The sequence below is a fragment of the Haliotis rufescens genome, unplaced genomic scaffold (assembly GCF_023055435.1).
Source record: "Haliotis rufescens isolate VD_foot unplaced genomic scaffold, xgHalRufe1.0.p SCAF_70, whole genome shotgun sequence".
NCBI lineage: Eukaryota > Metazoa > Mollusca > Gastropoda > Lepetellida > Haliotidae > Haliotis > Haliotis rufescens.
In genome coordinates, this window is record NW_025964362.1 from 557521 (window position 1) to 576289 (window position 18769).

An 18769-nucleotide genomic window follows, 5' to 3' on the forward strand; every position below is an offset into this window, starting at 1 on the left:
TGAGTGTATTTCTTCTTTGCTTATTATAAGGATAGAAGCATACAAAATGGTAGTCGTCCTCAACACTAATTCATCACAATGATCACAGTATAACAGCAGCTAATCAACGTTAGTTTTCACAGTGTTTTAACAATGCCGCCGTTTTTGTATTTTTAAACTATAGCATATTTCAAAGGAAGGATGTCATTAATTCTAACAGTTTATACTAAATAGTGTATACAATACAGCCCAAAAAGAAGGACATGCTCCGAGAAATTATTGGCAGACATGCAAGGCCTCATTCTCTTCAACCCGCTACAATCTAATCCCCACACATCGCAACCTTCCTCAAAGTACATTAGTAAGTTGACGAGATCATTACCTCCCTTTGTTCCCAGGGGTGCTTGGGTAATAGCTGTGCGAGACCACTAATCCTCCATGTTCAAGCAATACACGTACGCCGAAAGATAGAGTGGGCTATCGTCGCAAGGTTATCAGGGCAAAGAGGCCGTCCCGGCAAGATTCAATAACAAGGTGTACACAATCTCTGAGCAACTTAAAGGAAGTCAACGAGCGCTTACTCCAAACGTTGCTTAATCCCCAAATGAGGCTCAAATTATCGTGCCATGTCAGACGCACGGGTTTTTGTACACACATGACTTAACTGGTACTTATAACACGTGTCACGTGCTTAAAGGGAATGCCATTGTCACGTTCTTACGTCACGTGTCACTTTAAGTCTTCCGGCCTTTGGATATCACTCGGTGGTTTTGTTTAACGTTATTCCACAAAACTGCCCTTGTCAATTGTCTCCTAAAGTATCTGTGTACTCACGCTTCCATTTTGTCATACGATTGACCGCTAGGCGCGAATACGTTGCGTAAATAGTTGAAACAAATTCGTACGGTGTACGTTCGTAATTATCATTGCCGTCGTTATCGGCGACATGTACGGTACGTGGTACTGTTTTGTTCGCACGAAATTCATGGGTAAACCCCAGCTTAGTAAAGACTTACGACTGTCGTAATTCTGCGGTCGATTTGTTGAAGAGGACACTTGGCCCAATTCTTCGAAATCATCTTAATATTGATAGGTTGTTATTGTGGTTGGTGTAGTCATATCGCCACGATCGCGTATTTGAGCCCCCGTGAGGGATCCGGGTTGGCATTGGTCTTAAGCAACCCATGCTTGTCGTACGAGGCGACTAACGAGTGGTCAGGTTCGCTGACTTCGTTGATGCATGACATCGAGTCCTATCGATGCTGATGATGTCAACCACTGGATTGTCTGGTCCAGACTAGTTCATTTACAGAATGTAAAGCTGGACTATTGCTGAGTGTGGCGTTAGAAACCACACAAACAAACAAACAACGCTTATTTGTATGTTTGGAATAGTATATTGTCGCGGTGCTTCGGTAGCTCTTTTGGAAATTGGCTTTTGGCCCGGAGTCTGAAGGCTATAGTATTGTTATCTAAACGCGTATCTTACATTGACTGGAAGACCCCGAGAAGATTGAATTAGGAGAACATGACGTCAGGGTTCCGGTTCTTCCCAAGCTTGAAGAAGGAACACTGTGGCAAGCATTATGCAAATAGCTGCGGAGACCTTCTAAACTACCAGGAGGAAAACTGCACAATTGGGACCCAGGCACTTCACAGTCGTTGGCGGACATGCGTGGACCTCAGAGGGGATTACGTGAAAGATATCTAGCAACCTACTCCATCAACGCAGTCAATCAAAGTGAGGCTCAGAACTTTTCAGCCGCCTCTCGTAGCGTGACCCCCACCACCAGGGCACGTTTGTACAGGACCAGTCAGACCAATACGCAGCTGGTCCTCATGCCATTACTCCTTTCGTGTGCCAAGCATGCTCGGCGCTGGGGGTCTATTCGAGGCCGGAATCAAACACAACATGATCCTCAGAGACGAGAATTATATATCAATCTCGCGGAACACTTTAAATGACGTCAAAACTTTCACCTACTGACGAGGCGACAGTATAAATTGAATAGAACATATTAACTTGCAAAAAACCCCGCCTTATTTAATGCGTGATTCTCCCAATCACAACAGGGGCGGTCGGGTAGCCTGGTGGTTAAAGCGTTCGCTCGTCACGCCAAAAACTCGGGTTCGATTGCCGACATGGGTACAATGTGTGAAGCCAATTTCTGGTGTCCCCCGCCGTGATATTGGTGGAATATTGCTAAAAGCGGCGTAAAACCACACTCACTCACTCACTCACTCACTCACTCACTCACAACAACCCACAACTGATCTTGGTAAGTCCTAAGGAACACAGGACACAATTCTGCACAGCGAAGGGCTGTATCTCAGATAACCGGGCAAGAAAATGCTCCCATAAGTTTACAAAGTACTGTGGCTATACTCTCGAATGTTTAATTAATCGAATATTTTTTTACTTTTAATAAAATGTCACGGACGTGAGAATTTGTTTTGCTATCAACAAAGAAAATGACACTCCAGGCATTTTTGCCAGCTTAGTTGACATGTTCACTGGAACAGACGGTAATATAGAGGCGTTTCTCATTACCCTTACCTTAAATCGACAAAAAATGATCTTCAATTTTTAACAGTTCGATATTTACTATGAAGATTTAAATTTCAAAACATTTGAGCACTGAAGTGAACGAAAATAATTCTTGTCCCTGGAGAATGATTTACTCGATTAAACTCATAAAAGTTATTTCGCTTCCGCGCGACATCTCACACTCGGTTCGTGGCCGTGAGAATTGAATGACGTTTTGTGTATTAAGTATCGGAATCCTGTCGAGGTTCTTTAAACACAACCCATCCGTGATATATGAGACACTTCGTTCTGAATAATTAATTCAAAGAACCACACTGCCATGGTTCAGACATCTTAACTTAACTATAAAACCAATTATGACAAAGGAAATTGTTACAAGGCACATATTGATGAAGTTACTGGATTAGAAGAGTTCTAGTTCTGTTAACTTGCAAAACGAAGATAACGAAGTAATTTAATATTTTGAACGAATTTCTTTCCTTGTGAGCAGCAGACTGTCTGTACTTGTACACATAAGACGTAATTCAAAATTAACATTGATCATCAAAATCAGTAAACGCGCCATCGTGTCACTGAATTGTTTCTGGTTTGTTTGCAGGTGGCCGGCGAGTGCCAGCTCTATTGCTGTTGTCCAAGGGCGTATGTTTTGGCCCTCGGATGGTAGCTCAGGGTGATGACGGATGACATAACTCAGAGGTGAAGTTTAAGACGACAGCAGCCATGTTTATTGTTGATGGTTGAAATGAGTCGAAAGGGTACATGTTGATAAGAACGTGACAGAACGCAAACCGGGACCGAGTGGCCAATCTTCCCGGTTGGGAGAACCGTTCTGTCACTTTCACGAGTCGATCTTCTGGCTGTCTCCAGGCTGTCTCCCTGACTGACCATGTCAGTCGGGTTTTGTAGAGCGAGGTATTACATAACGTGTGGCAAGGACATTGTTAATTGTTAATTTAAATTTATAGATAGCGCTGGAGATTAAGAGTCCTGCCCGGAGGGGCTTATGATAAGTGGGGATACGCCGAATGTTTGCTGAATATATTAAACAGACAAAGGGCATAGAATTTCGGTGCACTTGGAAACATATTGAACCAGTTAGGTATTTAGATAAATGAAATGTAAAATAAAAGTATTGAAATGGTTTGCACTATTTAAGTAAAAGTATTGAAATGGTTTGCACTATTTAAGTAAAAGTATTGAAATGGTTTGCACTATAACAATGTGTAGCGTCAGGCAACACACAAACCACGTGAGTGTAAGGGGCATCCGGTAGGCTAGGACATGCTTACACTCGTCGAGAACACATGGTGTCATCACTGATTTTCAGTGATCCATTCATTATATTTTTCACCGCTATTTTGCCTTTCACGCCCAATGGAATCTGTTTCGGTGGAGAATCGAGACTGGTTATTCTCTGGCGTTGACGTCCCATATTGAGTGAGTTAGTGAGTTAGTGAGTATGGTTTTACGCCGCTTTTAGCAATATTCCACCAATATCACGGCGGGGCACACCAGAAATTGGCTTCGCACATTGTACCCATGTCGGGAATCGAACCCGGGCCTCGGTGTGACGAGCGAACGCTTTAACCACTAGGCTACCCGACCGCCCCCCTCCTATATTGACATGTTGATAACAATATACTTGTGTCATGAATACCTTAAAGTTCCCTTTCACTGATGGCACATATGGCCGTATTTTCTTCGTATTTACCACGATTGTCAAGATGCACCTGGAACAATTTGTCCAACTCAGAAACCTTTTATATCAATAATATTTAACAAGGATCGACATAATATTTTTCAGCAAACATGTCACAGACTTCAATTTTTTGTCTTATACTCAAAAGGTATTTGAATAAGCTTACGTTAATCTTTGGTAAATATCGTAAATGCTACGCGGATTTATGTGCAAATATGCACACATGGTAGGTTATTGCCTGTCAGAAACACTATTTACTTTGTCGTACGAGTGTGCTTTCATCATGTTGGCTAACGGTATTGTTTTACCGTTACCTCACCACGTGGGTATTCCGTGACAGAATAGATACATCATGCTTTAATGTAAGAGCCGACGGATGAGGATTTGATATGACCTGGTTGATTTATGTGTCATTGTTTGTTTAATGTTGAACGCCGCTTTCGGCAATATTCCAGCTATATGATGGCGGTCTGTAAAAAAATCCGAATCTGGACCAGACAATCCAGTGATTGACATCATTACGTCATGGGATACTTTGACATGCATCAACCGAGTCAGCGAGCCTGTCCATCCGATCCCGTTAGTAGCCTCTTACGACAAGCATGGGCTGCTTGTTACTGCAATACTAACCTGGATCTCCACTGGGCTTTGCGTGTATGTGTGTGTGTGTGTGTGTGTGTGTGTGTGTGTGTGTGTGTGTCCGTCCGTGTGTCCGTGTGTGTGTGTGTGTGTGTGTGTGTGTGTGTGTGTGTGTGTGTGTGTGTGTGTGTGTGTGTGTGTGTGTGTGTGTGTGTGTGTGTGTGTCCGTGTGTGTGTGTGTGTGTGTGTGTGTGTGTGTGTGGCTGTTTCATAGTACCCTGATCGTTGCTCATACCATGAAACATGTATTTATATAGGGTACGAATGTTAAATATGTGTAACTAAGAATGGTTTGATATTTTCACAAATAACTCAAATGTCTCAAAATGCAACAAAACTTTTGTTATCAAATAGAGACTTACAACACCTTGGGTCATTCCGTTCACACTCAGAGAAGAGGGAAAAACATAACTGGGATTATTTATATATTCATTTTATATTCACGTGGAACAAGGACTGCTTCAAGTTGAAAAACCGTTGTACGTTGTACGTAAGTAACATCCCAGCCACATGGTACTCGTGTGATTATAAGGATCTTCAGCGTGACGAGTGAACACCTTGACCGCAAGACTACCCCACTGCACATTTTACCAGATAGGTAAACTATAATTGCGTTTAACTCGACATCACTACCTTGTTCTGATGCATAACTGTTGAAGTAATAAGACACTGAATATTTGTCTCTGTGTGTGTAAACCCTTAATGTTTACATTTGTGCACAGTCTTCCACCTTTTTCCAATTATATGCACATTGTTCATCATCCTTTCAAGACTACCCCCGTGGTTCAGTGGATAGAGCGTCTGCACGGAGAGCGGGAGGTCACTGGTTCACTGGCGTCGCTATAAAATGGACCCGTGAAGATCCGGGGTAGAATAGGTCTTCAGCAACCCATGTTTGCTGTAAAAGGCGACTATGCTTGTTGTAAGAGGCGACTAACGGGATCGCTGATTTGGATGATGCATGTCATCGTATCGCAATTGCGTGGATCGATGCTCATGATGTCAATCTCTGGATTATCAGGTCCGGACTCGATTATTTACAGACCGCTGTCATATAGCTGGAATATTGCTGAGTGTGGCGTTAAACAACAAGGAAACAATTCTTTCTTAAAGTAACATTAAACCCATTTCACCTCACTCAACCTCACAACACCCCAGCCCACCCCAACCCAAATCCACCCAACATAACCCAACCCCACGTCACCCCATCTTAACTCACCTCACCTCACCCCATCTTACCTCACCTCACTTCACCCCACCTTACCTCACCACACCTCACCTTACCTCACCACACATCAACTCACCTCACTTCACCCCACCTTACCTCACCTCACCACACCTCACCTTACCTCACCACACATCAACTCTCCTCACTTCACCCCACCTTACCTCACCTCACCTCACCCCACCTCAATTCACCCCACCTTACCTTACCTCACCACACCTCACCTTATCTCACCTCACCTCATTTCACACTTACAAAACGTATTGCTTGTGATTACAATGTATGTGCATTACGAACCACCAGCTGCTGAGGCTGAGCACAACCAGATGCTGTCTCCGAGAAACCATGACATTAATCACGTTGCAGAGACCACAATTATGACTGACTCCAAAATAAGCATAATGTCACGCTGGTCACATACACAAAGCATTGGAAGAACACCAGACACTGAACCTTCAAAACGGGAACACGAATTTACATAAGGAATCCACATAGTGTCGTGTTCTTTTGACTGCAAAATATCCCATCAACAAGCGATTTCTTGTGTTTAGTCCTTAAATACCCCCACAACCACCCACCCTTCTTCCAAACCCTTAACGCCATCGTAAAGCCATTATGAGAGGAAGATGCGACGTCACCAGTGTAAAAGCACGTCATCGATCCAGCAATGTGTTCACAGTCAACCGTATAAGCTTCATAAGATATAGGTGCATAAATATATTGCACGAAAGTGCAAGTATCGGTCTATCCGTGAGCATCTCATGTCATAAAATACAAGATAATTATTGTGTCGGTAATCCTGAGTAAATGTGACACATAAAAGTATGTCAGTCATGAGTCAATATGATCATATCAGTACAATGACACAAGGTCATCTGTATGCTACATTATGTGCCTACAACAAAACGTTGCATTATTAGTTGTATTAACATGTAGGATGTGTTGTTACTAACCCATCTGAGACAAGACGTGCCATATTATGTTACGTCAACTAAAACTACATATAGCTTTATTTGTGACGTTATTATCTGAAACGATATGATGCCTTCTTACTGACGTTAACATCTAAAGCGACATGAAGCATTATTTGTTACGCGAACATTTATAACTGCGCATCTTATTACTTGTTACGTGAGCATCTTAAACTATGCGTACTGCTTTTTAACATCCCTGTTCAACACATCCACATTGTATCTCAACATTTCAATATTGATGTCGTTTCCTGGCCTCTGTGAATAACCATTAAATGGTGTTTTATCAGCGTTTACAGCAGGACAGTTGACATACCCATTACTTCGCACCAGGTGCCATCACTGTGAAGTGAATCATGTGTTTATTCTGACTCTCGTACGTCATATTTAAAATCTCAAAAGTATCGGTCTATCCGTGAGCATCTCATGTAATAAAATACAAGATAATTATTGTGTCGGTAATCCTGAGTAAATGTGACACATAAAAGTACGTCAGTCATGAGTCAATATGATCATATCAGTACAATGACACAAGGTCATCTGTATGCTACATTATGTGCCTACAACAAAACGTTGCATTATTAGTTGTATTAACATGTAGGATGTGTTGTTACTAACCCATCTGAGACAAGACGTGCCATATTATGTTACGTCAACTAAAACTACATATAGCTTTATTTGTGACGTTATTATCTGAAACGATATGATGCCTACTTACTGACGTTAACATCTAAAGCGACCTGAAGCATTATTTGTTACGTGAACATTTATAACTGCGCATCTTATTACTTGTTACGTGAGCATCTTAAACTATGCGTACTGCTTTTTAACATCCCTGTTCAACACATCCACATTGTATCTCAACATTTCAATATTGATGTCGTTTCCTTGCCTCTGTGAATTACCATAAAATGGTGTTTTATCAGCGTTAACAGTAGGACAGTTGACATACCCATTACTTCGCACCAGGTGCCATCACTGTGAAGTGAATCATGTGTTTATTCTGACTCTCGTACGTCATATTTAAAATCTCAAATGGATATATCGGTATACAATCCACAGCATTAAATCTTCGAAATTATCGATATAAATATATGTTTACAAATACAGTAAAGTACGGTTATAACGAACTCAAAGAGACTACTAATTTTAGTTCGTTATAACCGTAGTTCGTTATAAGCATATATACAGCATAGCTACAGCGAGTAGTCGGGACCTGAAAAGTAAGTTCGTTATATCCGTAAATTCGTTATAAGCGTGTTTGTTATAACCGTAGTTTACTGTACTTCAATATGGATTGAAGAGATTTTGATCAAACATTCACCCAAGAGATATTGGTGAAATGTGTAGTTTCCAAAAGGTTTCTTGATATGTTACATCAATGAAGGAATTGTGTCCATTGTGTCCATGACCGCACTCACATACATTAATTGTGACAGTAATGCCACCTTAAAACTATTTCATACCATTTTCCAAACAGATGAGTATCGAAAGTTTGCAAAATAACCTTTAACGACATACAAACGACTCAAGAAACTGATTTGTAATGAAGTACTTTTCCAATCATCGCGAACGTAAAGGTCTTTCCGATCATTGCAACACACGCGGTGATTCTTTCAGTGAGACTGATGACATTCTGAAAGTAGATTCTGTTCGTATACTCCAATGTCCGACACTACAACGTAAAAAGTGTATACAAATATAACAAAGATACTAAATTCATTGATTCAATTTTACTCTTGATCGATGTGGATTAATATCACATATTTCCATTACCTTCCGTAGTTTTGTTTAAAATGTCAAACTATGTTAGAGTGTTCGTTGAAAGTTTACCCCTTACCAGTCTCATATGTGAGAAATGACCTATTGAACTGCTTACGAGACAGGAGGTTCTATTGCATATATTGATGATTACACGATTTAGACAAGGATAGCATGATCTATTTATTCCTTGGTCTCTTATTACGTCGGGAGAAAACGAAGTCTAGATATGTGAATGAATGATCAACACGCCCATGCATATGGTGTGTTTCGCTATAACGTCATTGCAGTGAACCCACGATATAATACCGTCATGAATAAAACACATGGCTGGGTCAACAATACCATCTGGCAAGTGATATATGTTGTTTTTATTTTTTAATTATTATTTTTTTTAATATGTTGGTTGGTTGGTTGGTTGGTTGGTTTGTTTGTTGTTTCAACCAAGTCAGCGAGCCTGACCACCCGATCCCGTTAGTCGCCTTTTACGACAAGCATAGTCACATTTTACGGCTGAAGACATGAAATTGTAAAAGAATTATTCGTTGACATCCATAAACTGCTATGTATGCAGAACGCATCCTTGACGTTGGGACAGATCACTTTTTCGTAAACTCCTTGTCTCATTGAGCCAAATAATAATTCATAAATACATGCTAATCCTACAGTCGGACTCATACAATGAACTTTGATTTTAGTAAAGATTTCACATGGTTATGGAAAATATTTTTGTTCCTCTTGTTCTGTTTGAATCATACGAAATTGAGAAATAAACAAATATATTTGAAATCATTTAGAATTGTAACAGCATAATACCTTGATATACTAGTATATAAACTATGTTAGGAGTTTTATAAGTATCCATATTTTCTCCTTTAAACGCTATACGATCAAATGATAGAACATTTGGAAAGATACGAAATGGAAATGTATTATCAAGATTAATGAACACATGGAAACAATTCATAACAGTACCAGCAAAGGCCACAGATAAACACTTTTTACAGTTCTCTGACAATTTAACCAGTCTGATGAACAGGAAATACATTAAAATAGTTTTCTCGGAGCATAACGTTGATCATCTCAAGCAATTACACAGAGATGCATACACATTACACATGTTGAAAAGCGATTAAAGTGCGACATAAATGATATTGAAAACTCACCAAACTCTAGCAATCATTTACGGCGAGTGTACGTCAGCTGGCGACGCGCTTGAATTGATCACAATTAGACCAGTAACACAGTAGATCCTACACTACCTCTATCTGCTCTCATCCGACTCGATTAGTTCACGTCCGTGAGCTTAAAGCCACGCGTTAACGAGATCTCAACGTGATCTTAGAGCAGCTGGCTTCGGTAATCCGTTTACTTTTGTCTCACTGCAGATACAGAAGAACCGAAGGAGAATCCAGAAAGCCAGTAGTGTATTCCTACAAGCCCGGTGCCGCTGTGAGAATGTTTCTCGCGGAAATTCGATAAAATAAGACTCAGTTGTTGGCTTGGTGATGACGATAGTCACGGAGGCCATCTTGAAAACGCTGACAAGTTGTACAAGTGATTCGGAATTATTGGGATTCTAACGCGATTACTTCCGGAAATTGCTTAAGTTTTGAGAGCTGGACGGGGTTGGGCATTTAATATCGGAAGTTTTCGAAGTGTCATCTGACGTACAACTTTTTGTACGGGACGGGTTTTTTTCTTTTCACATTTCAAATTTTGAAGAATGGAGATCATTTGAAACGAACATGCTGCGACGTTTTGTCATCTAGTCACAAATTACAGGCACAACTGGAATGACTTGGTTTTTTATATTTTTATTTCGCTGTAGCCATTGACCGTTATCTTCAAATGAGAAAATATCGTAAAGGTAAAAACGAAATTATTTTCGCCATCAAAGGCGATCGATTGACCTATTTTATCAAATTCTCTGTGAGTCACATGAAGGATCTCCAGTATGTAAAACATATCTTATGTAATCATTCATTTACAGTTTCGAATTAAGTTTATTGTTTTTTAACTGTTATGATGACACTAAAATAACCGCGTTTTTTTACTTGCCTTTGCATGTGTTTGTGACTTGTACCACCTTTTCGCAAACACCTGGTTTTATCACCATTTCATTTTGATTCATAAACTGTTATAGTCGGAATCTACAATCGACACGGTTTTTCTTATCTCCTTTGAACATGGAAAGGGTTTTGTCGTTTATATTTTTCACATGCACATAGGGTCCTTGTGCATATCGCAATACATACATATCATAGATGCCATGTTTGCTCGGATTGCTACTTGTGTAAAGTGAATAATAGCTTGTGTGATATTTCATAAGGTCCTTTTAACACGTGAACTCCTAACATCACACTTTTCAAGGGACATATGGCACACGCGTGTCACATGAGAAGCGTTGAAAATGATTTTCCGGTACTAAACCTGTCACACATTAATCACTGAAAGTACTTTGTTAAAATCGGTGGTCAGTTAATCAGTTGCTTGACAGCGCTGCATACCCCACTTCGAAATTCCACTGGGGCTTTCTTAATATTACCTATGTAGATTGAAAGTAAAATATGATGTATATTATGAATTCCCGACAGTAGGTAATTGTTTTCATTATACCAATCCCATAACAATAACCTGTTGTTCAGGTTACAAGGAAATCGTGTTGATTGCAACGTTTTAGACCACATAATGTATTACGATGTCGTCATTGTGAAGCAAGTAGCAAGATCACATATGCTAATTATTCCATTACGAATGAGGGGGCACGGGTGGTCAAGTCATGCAGAGTTGCGTCCCTTGGGCACGCCAGAAACCTATGATTGTGGGTTCAAATCCTGGTTCGCCCGAATTATGTTTCTAGGTTTGTCAGCACCATACCCGTGCTCGTGGGTTTTACCGAAGTGGTAAACGTCTGAGACCTGAATCTCTTCGGGCTTTCCTCCCACATAAAGCTGACACGCCGTGATATAACTGGAATAATGTTAAAAACGGCGTTTACCCCAACTCACCCACTCACTCACTCACTCCATTACGAATGAGTGAATAAAAGTTGTTTGACTCCACACGCAAGATTATTCCGCATAATCGCGGCTTGTATAATTGAACCTGGGCCAGATAAACCAGTGACTGAAAACACGAGTACCGATGGACGCCATCGGGGCATGCCATCGGGGCACGCCATCGGGGCACGCCATCAGCCAAGTCACCATGTCATGTTTCTCATCTCCTCTGACAACAGTTGGTAGCTGAGGACGTATCTCAACCCGGATGGGCTACCTTTGTCATACACAAAGATCCAAACATGCATATGGTGCATATAAACAATGTACAATCTGACAACGACCTTACCTGCAATTAACCGTACACGACAACGTCACAGTTACCTCATCATTTCGTCTACCAAAATCGACCGACAATACATACCAACAGACATGTAACAGGTCTAATGTCAAGGCAAGCTATATATCTCAAATGAGGACATTCGACATAATTACAGCTGGGAATGTTACAACCCATCAACCAGATTAAAGCAATTATCATATTTTATCACATGTACTGTGATCCGATTGTAATATGACCTACATAGCGTCTGGGGGTCGACATTCTTGCATATCACGACTCGTTGGCTTACTCTGTGTTAAAGAGCAAGGCACTGTGAAAAATGTCGTTGAACAAAGTTGTACTTATATTGTAGTGGCAGCGCACAGGTCTCAAATCAGGTGAAGTTAAGCAACGTCGGCCGCTGAGAATCCTTGGATGGGTGACCGTGTTCAGCAGCTTGGCTCCTCGGAGTTTCTAGGGCTTCGGTCCTGCCCCACACTGAAGCACAGTCAACACATGTGTCGTCTCCTTGGGCAAGTGACTTTGTTCGAATTGTACCTCTGTTCATCCAGCAATGAATGGGTACCCGGTAGGAAGAGATGGCCATGTGGTTGTTAACCTTCGAGCGCCTGGCACGCAGCTTGGGTTGTATACACCCCAGGGAGCTGAGAATGATTGTTGAATGTACACTGACCCACTGACCGGGGTAATAAATGTCTAAGGACTTAGAGAATGCTTATACATGGACTATAGTCATATAAATGGATTATTATTATTATTATTATTATTATTATTATTATCATTATTATACTGACATTGTTGTGCGTTAAGTAATCTGATCCATCAAAAGCTATAAATAATTGTCAGTAAGTTGTTTTCTGTTCCGGTTTAAGTGCAACTGTATCGCCAAACGATTCTTCAGCAGTCTGCAGATTATTATTTGTTTGTTTGTTGTTTATCACAACTCTGAACACTACTCCAGCTACATGACGGCGACCTGTAAGTTATTTTTCTGGACGAGCCAACACTGTGATTGTTATTCTATGCTTGGATCGAAGCCGTCGGAGAAGGATATAATGCCATGGTGTCAACCTAAAGCCTGACCCCCCAGTCCAGTGGGCCACCTCTTACGACTAGCATACGTTGCTGGGAACAGGTTTTAACCCGGAATCGAAACAGGGCGAAATCGGTCGTGAATGAAACCGTACATGTGACATAACGGGTGATTCGATTACCGCACTTATGTAGTACTGCGCTTTCAAACTTCTTTAAAGCCTCCGTGGTTCAATGGTAGAGCATCCGCCCGGAGACCGGAAGGCCCGGTGTTCGATCCCCGGCCGCGTCATATCAAAAGACGTTTAAAGATGGTACTTGTTGCTACCCTGTCTGTCGTTCGGTATTGAGGGGCCAAAACAAGGACTGGTCGGCTCGGAGTCAGTATACTGTGTCTGAGTGGGGTATCCATGTTAAATTGCGGCATGGTATCTCGGTGGGCTAGCCCTATAAAACTAGCATCAGTCTGAACTAGTACAAGCCGCCACACACACACACACACACACACACGTTGCTATATAATCGCAATAATCTTGGACGCGACGTTAAACCCCATTTCACCTCACCTTCAAACTTCTCCGGATGCTCTGAGAAGACAGCGGCGTACAAGGTGGTGGAGATGCTACTGTTATATTAAACCATGACAACGATCATGATGTCAACGGCTTTGTGAACTGGTATCCTTGGTCTCGGACGTATTTAACCTTTCATGCGTGTGTCTGCGAGTTTTACCTAAGGCAGCTGTTATATTGAACAATCTATGACAATGTTGACAACGGCCAGATATCTTGGGATTCGAGTCTGTTTGTCCATGTGATAGAAACCATATTGTGAATAACCAGTAACAGATCTTGCTAACATTTTATTCATCTGGTTCGACTTGAGGTATTCTTGTTGCAGACAACGGTTAATGATATAAACATATAATTTAAGAGCTTGTTATCTACATCAGGGCGCAATTGTACAAAGCGATTTCAGCGCTAAGGTGATCGTAACTCCCACACCTTAAAATAGACTCACAACAGTTGTAGCACTAAGATTGTTTTGTACAACGGCACCCTGATCTTTTGCATTTTGCTGGTGTTTTCAAGTTTATACGTTGAGTTTGTTTGATAGGCACATCTTCCTAGATTCGTCGTGTCTATTCCTGGGGTAGCAGGGAGCTATTCTGAACGGATGTCCCCATGTAGTTTTACCGTAACGTACAGAAACGACACAGAATTCCGTTCGTCGAATTTATTCGTCGCGCCTCCAACCACCGCAGAAAAATAATCAATTAGGAGTAGTCGTCTTGTAATGTGGTCATCAAAGGCAGACCACACGACTTCATCCAACATCTGCGTTTCAAGAGAAAATAAATTATTTTATCACTCACACCAACCATGAGCAGCTGGATGAATGATTTCCAATACTGTAGCCCTTGGTGTGTTTATCGGCCTAGGTTGGAACATATCAAAATTGACGTTATATATTCGCAAAGTAATTCGGTGCTTAACGAATAAAATAGTTTTCTCTCAACAATCATTTTAAAATATCCATCTGTATCTATTTATGGTCCTTTCGTCACATTGTGTGATGATGTGCTGCCGTGGTTCAAGGATAAATGACAGCTTCATCTTTATAAGTAAACCATTACCTTATTTGATCAGCACATTGAAGAGTGTTTATTTGACAGAGAAGATGTAGCTTTAGTGTTTATTCATAAGCTAAAAGAAAGTGTAATTAAGATGTTTACTTTTTAAAATATTTGTATTTCAATTCAGTTGATATATATCAGTAACATAGGTACACGAGGTATTGAAGTGTTGTAATTCATAGGATCTTAAAACAAGATCCAGATATGTGTAATATACATAATTATACTGAACCAAATTAAAAACTTCACAATCCTAAAAATTTAACATTTTGACCAGTTATCATTGTTGGCCCTTATTGTGTATTTAAACAGTAATGGCCACGTATTGTCTTCAGATAACACCCTTTGTTGTGCAGGTGAATCGATCAAAATCATGTGCACAGCACTATAGTGGCAAAAGTGTTTTTTCACGTGGCCATAATACCGCACGTGTTTTCATCCATACTTGTTAGCAGTCATTAACAAAAAAAAAGAAAAACACAAGAAAACAAAAGTCTTTACGGCCATTTGTCATGCCACGCCTTTCAAATGTGCAACGTGAACGTGCCATCGGCATGTTGCAGACGCGAACGTCCGTAGCTGAAGTCGCAAGGACGATTAGTTGTAGTCGACGGACTGTTTATAATTTACAGACGCGTCTACAGCAAACGGGTACCACCGCTCATCGCCCTCGGCCAGGTCGACCACGTGTGACGTCACATGCATAGGATCGTCAGATTGTCTTACGTCACCTCCGTAACCGATTTTTGACGGCTACATCAACCAGAAATGAACTGTTTAAGGGTAGACTGAGTGCGCAAACTGTTCGAAACCGTCTGAGAACTGCTCACCTTCAAGCACGACGGCCATACTGCGGGCCGATTCTGACTCAATTACACAGACGTCAGCGTCAATTGTGGGCACAGCGACACTTACGATGGACTCAGAGGAATTGGAATCAAGTCGTCTTCAGTGGTGAATCCCGATTTAATCTTCGATTTGCTGATGGTAGGGCGAGGGAGTGGAGGCGCCGTCATGAACGTTACGCCCAGTGTTGTGTACATGAAGTTGACAGATTTCAAGGCGGAAGTGTCATGGTGTGGGGTGCTTTCTGTGGCAATGCACGTTCCAGGCTTCTTGTCATCCGTGGCAACCTCAACGCTGCTGCTTACCGCGACCAGGTACTGGCACTAGAACTTCTGCCTTTTATGGCAGCACATGGACCCGGTTTGATCTTCCAACACGACAATGCCAGACCCCACACAGCAATTTTGACAAGGAATTTCCTTCAGAATGCGGGAGTCAACGTCATGGACTGGCCGTCAAGGTCTCCCGACCTCAATCCCATCGAACACGTCTAGGATGCTCTTGGCAGAAGTCTGCGCACTCTCCAGAACCAACCACAGAACTTGCAAGATCTTGGCACCATTTTGCAGCAACAACGGCGTCGTCTTCCCAATCATGTGTTCACAAGCATCACAAGGTCCATGCGGAGGCGTTGTGTGGCAGTTGTCAACGCACATGGTGGCCATATACGCTAATGAACTTGTGTGCCATCAGATTCTCGTGCTTGGGACTTATGATTTAAACTGTTGATGTCATTACCGAATACCGTAGGTGCTTGGAACAAATTATGGTTACCACCGTTAATTGAAATCCTTCTTTGGACATTAATGATTAAAAATGACCTTCTCTGAAGTTTTTAATTTGACTCAGTATATATCGGATTGTCTGATATATTATAATAAGTAGGCTGATAATTCTTTCGATTATTTGTTACATTTATAAATACTACTATTTTACATTGCAACATTGTTTCTATTTTGCAAACATCTTTCAATATTTTTTATAAATAATGGAAAGTATAATGGAGTTTGACTGGTGAATGTATTTTTTGCAAGATATTGCCTTATATGGTTGAAAAGAGAGTTCATTTTGTTGTAGCAAATCAATTTATCTAGACAAGTAATATGAATATCATATGCAAGTGTTTTGAGTTTATGTACACTTCACTCCTAACCAATATTCCTTTAAAAAAACACATAATACATGTACATGGTATACGTTTTCAGATTCAGAGATACAAAAAGAGCATATATTATCATCAATTAACTTCATTTTCAATCATTCCTTTTTGGTATATAGAGCTCTATTTATGAATCTGTACTGTTTAACATCATTGGTACACATTTTACAGTTAGTAAAAACTTTATTCCATAATATACTTTGATTAAGTTCATTTTCCCTTTTATCACACATAAGAGGAAAGTTAGTGCAGCTAGTAGTTAGTTGTGTTTATCATTAAATATTCTGGATCCCTTTGTTCTTATCAACAAGTCTCCCAAAATGTTATTTATGTGTAAATTAGCTGTGATATAAAATCTACCATTTATTACTTTTTTCCATGATTTAAGGATATTTAGCATTATTCTGTTGTAGTCAAGTAAAGTTACTTTTTCCGATGCATTGATATTGGAAAAGAAATGAGTTTTCATCATAACAAATAACACTGTGTACATTATTCAATAGATATGTACATGTACCAAACTATGTCAAAGGATAACATGTCTAGTTTAATGAAATGGGTGAGTAGTTGAGTTTATTATTAACAATAATTATACTTTTCATATTATTATATGTATAACCGTGTAAATAAGTCATGTCTGACATAGCCGATGCGGGGATGTACACATATCATTCATTGCATTGGTTTATTTTTTCAGATGTATCGAAATACCTGGGGACTTCCAACCTTTCCATCAAGAGAATAACATTTTGATATAAATGCCACGATTTGTGATCATTTCGGATTTCGCTGAATCTTTGATGTTAAAATCCACAGGCCATGAGTACTCAATAACCCCTGCAAACCTTGAAGCACGTTATGTCTATGGATATTGTTAATATATATTTATCGATACAAAGCGCGTGTCACATGTCCCACCTGGACAAGGAGAATACAAAGCAAGCCCAACTGGACGAAGGTTTCAACCAAATATTCATCACCTAGATTATAGTAGTACCATATCCGACTCGCCAGCCCAACCCCCACCCCCATCCCAACCCAACTCAACTCGTACCCACCCTCACCCCACCCTCACCCCCCACCCAACGCAGAAAACCAAGTTCTTCAAATTTTGCGACGAACAAAAATAACATAATACGATACTTAACAATCATAATACGCCAACGTCATTAACCAATCTCGATTATCTAACGAAACAGATTGGGTGTAAAAAGTAAGAAAGCGGTTTGAAATGAATGGAAATAGAATGGATCACTGAAAATCAGGTTTCAGACAAGATTTCAACAGTTTTAAAGCAATCAGACTGCTACAGATACTCAACGAACAGCCTTCATTTAAGCATACATCGTCTATACACCGGAACCTTCCATACATTTATATTCAGACACTGAAGCTTTCTCCCCTAATCATCTCAATAGAAGGCTACTTACCGACGGAACTAAAGATGGCCAATATCAGTTGCGTAACTCTCGGTGATTGCCAGATTAAGTAAAATCCTTTGTACATCAAAGCATTATTCACGCCAAGAAGACCCGTAATGACATGAATATCGATCGAAGCTTGCCCATCAATGATGACCTTGTTGCTAAGATGTTTATCTCGTTCTCTGTGCCGCTGTTTTACTGTTGTCATATTGCCTGACCAGCTCTGTGCTTGACTACCTTTAGACACACTGTTATCATTGCCAACAGATGTTCCATTAATTGAAACAGGTGTGTGATCAAACCGTGGACAGATATTCTAAAAGTTTTGAAAGGGTTGGTTGGATTGCAGCAGTTGATTATTTTTGAAAAACCTTAATAGAATTGATCAGGGTACCAAACTAGGTTATTATAATAATAATTACATGATTTTGTACGTACTGACATTGATTACATTATATTAACTCATACATGGCCGCATACGTAATACGGCGAATAATGTTAAATC

At 40.5% G+C, this 18769-nt stretch overlaps 1 protein-coding gene across 4 annotated transcripts in view; it reads right to left on the reverse strand.

Annotated features, from left to right (window-relative positions):
• Positions 1-18769, reverse strand: part of LOC124135588 (atrial natriuretic peptide receptor 1-like) — a 654598-nt gene that overhangs the window by 365911 nt on the left and 269918 nt on the right. Inside the window, exon 1 of one of the 4 annotated variants that reach the window (XM_046500994.2) lies at positions 18271-18482. The exons of 2 other annotated variants lie outside the window; for them this stretch is intronic. The gene's annotated coding sequence lies outside the window, so the exon portion shown is untranslated. Of the gene's footprint in view, positions 1-12173; positions 12253-18270; positions 18483-18769 lie in introns of those variants that run through there. One more of the 4 variants, XM_046501002.2, reaches the window with a different exon arrangement.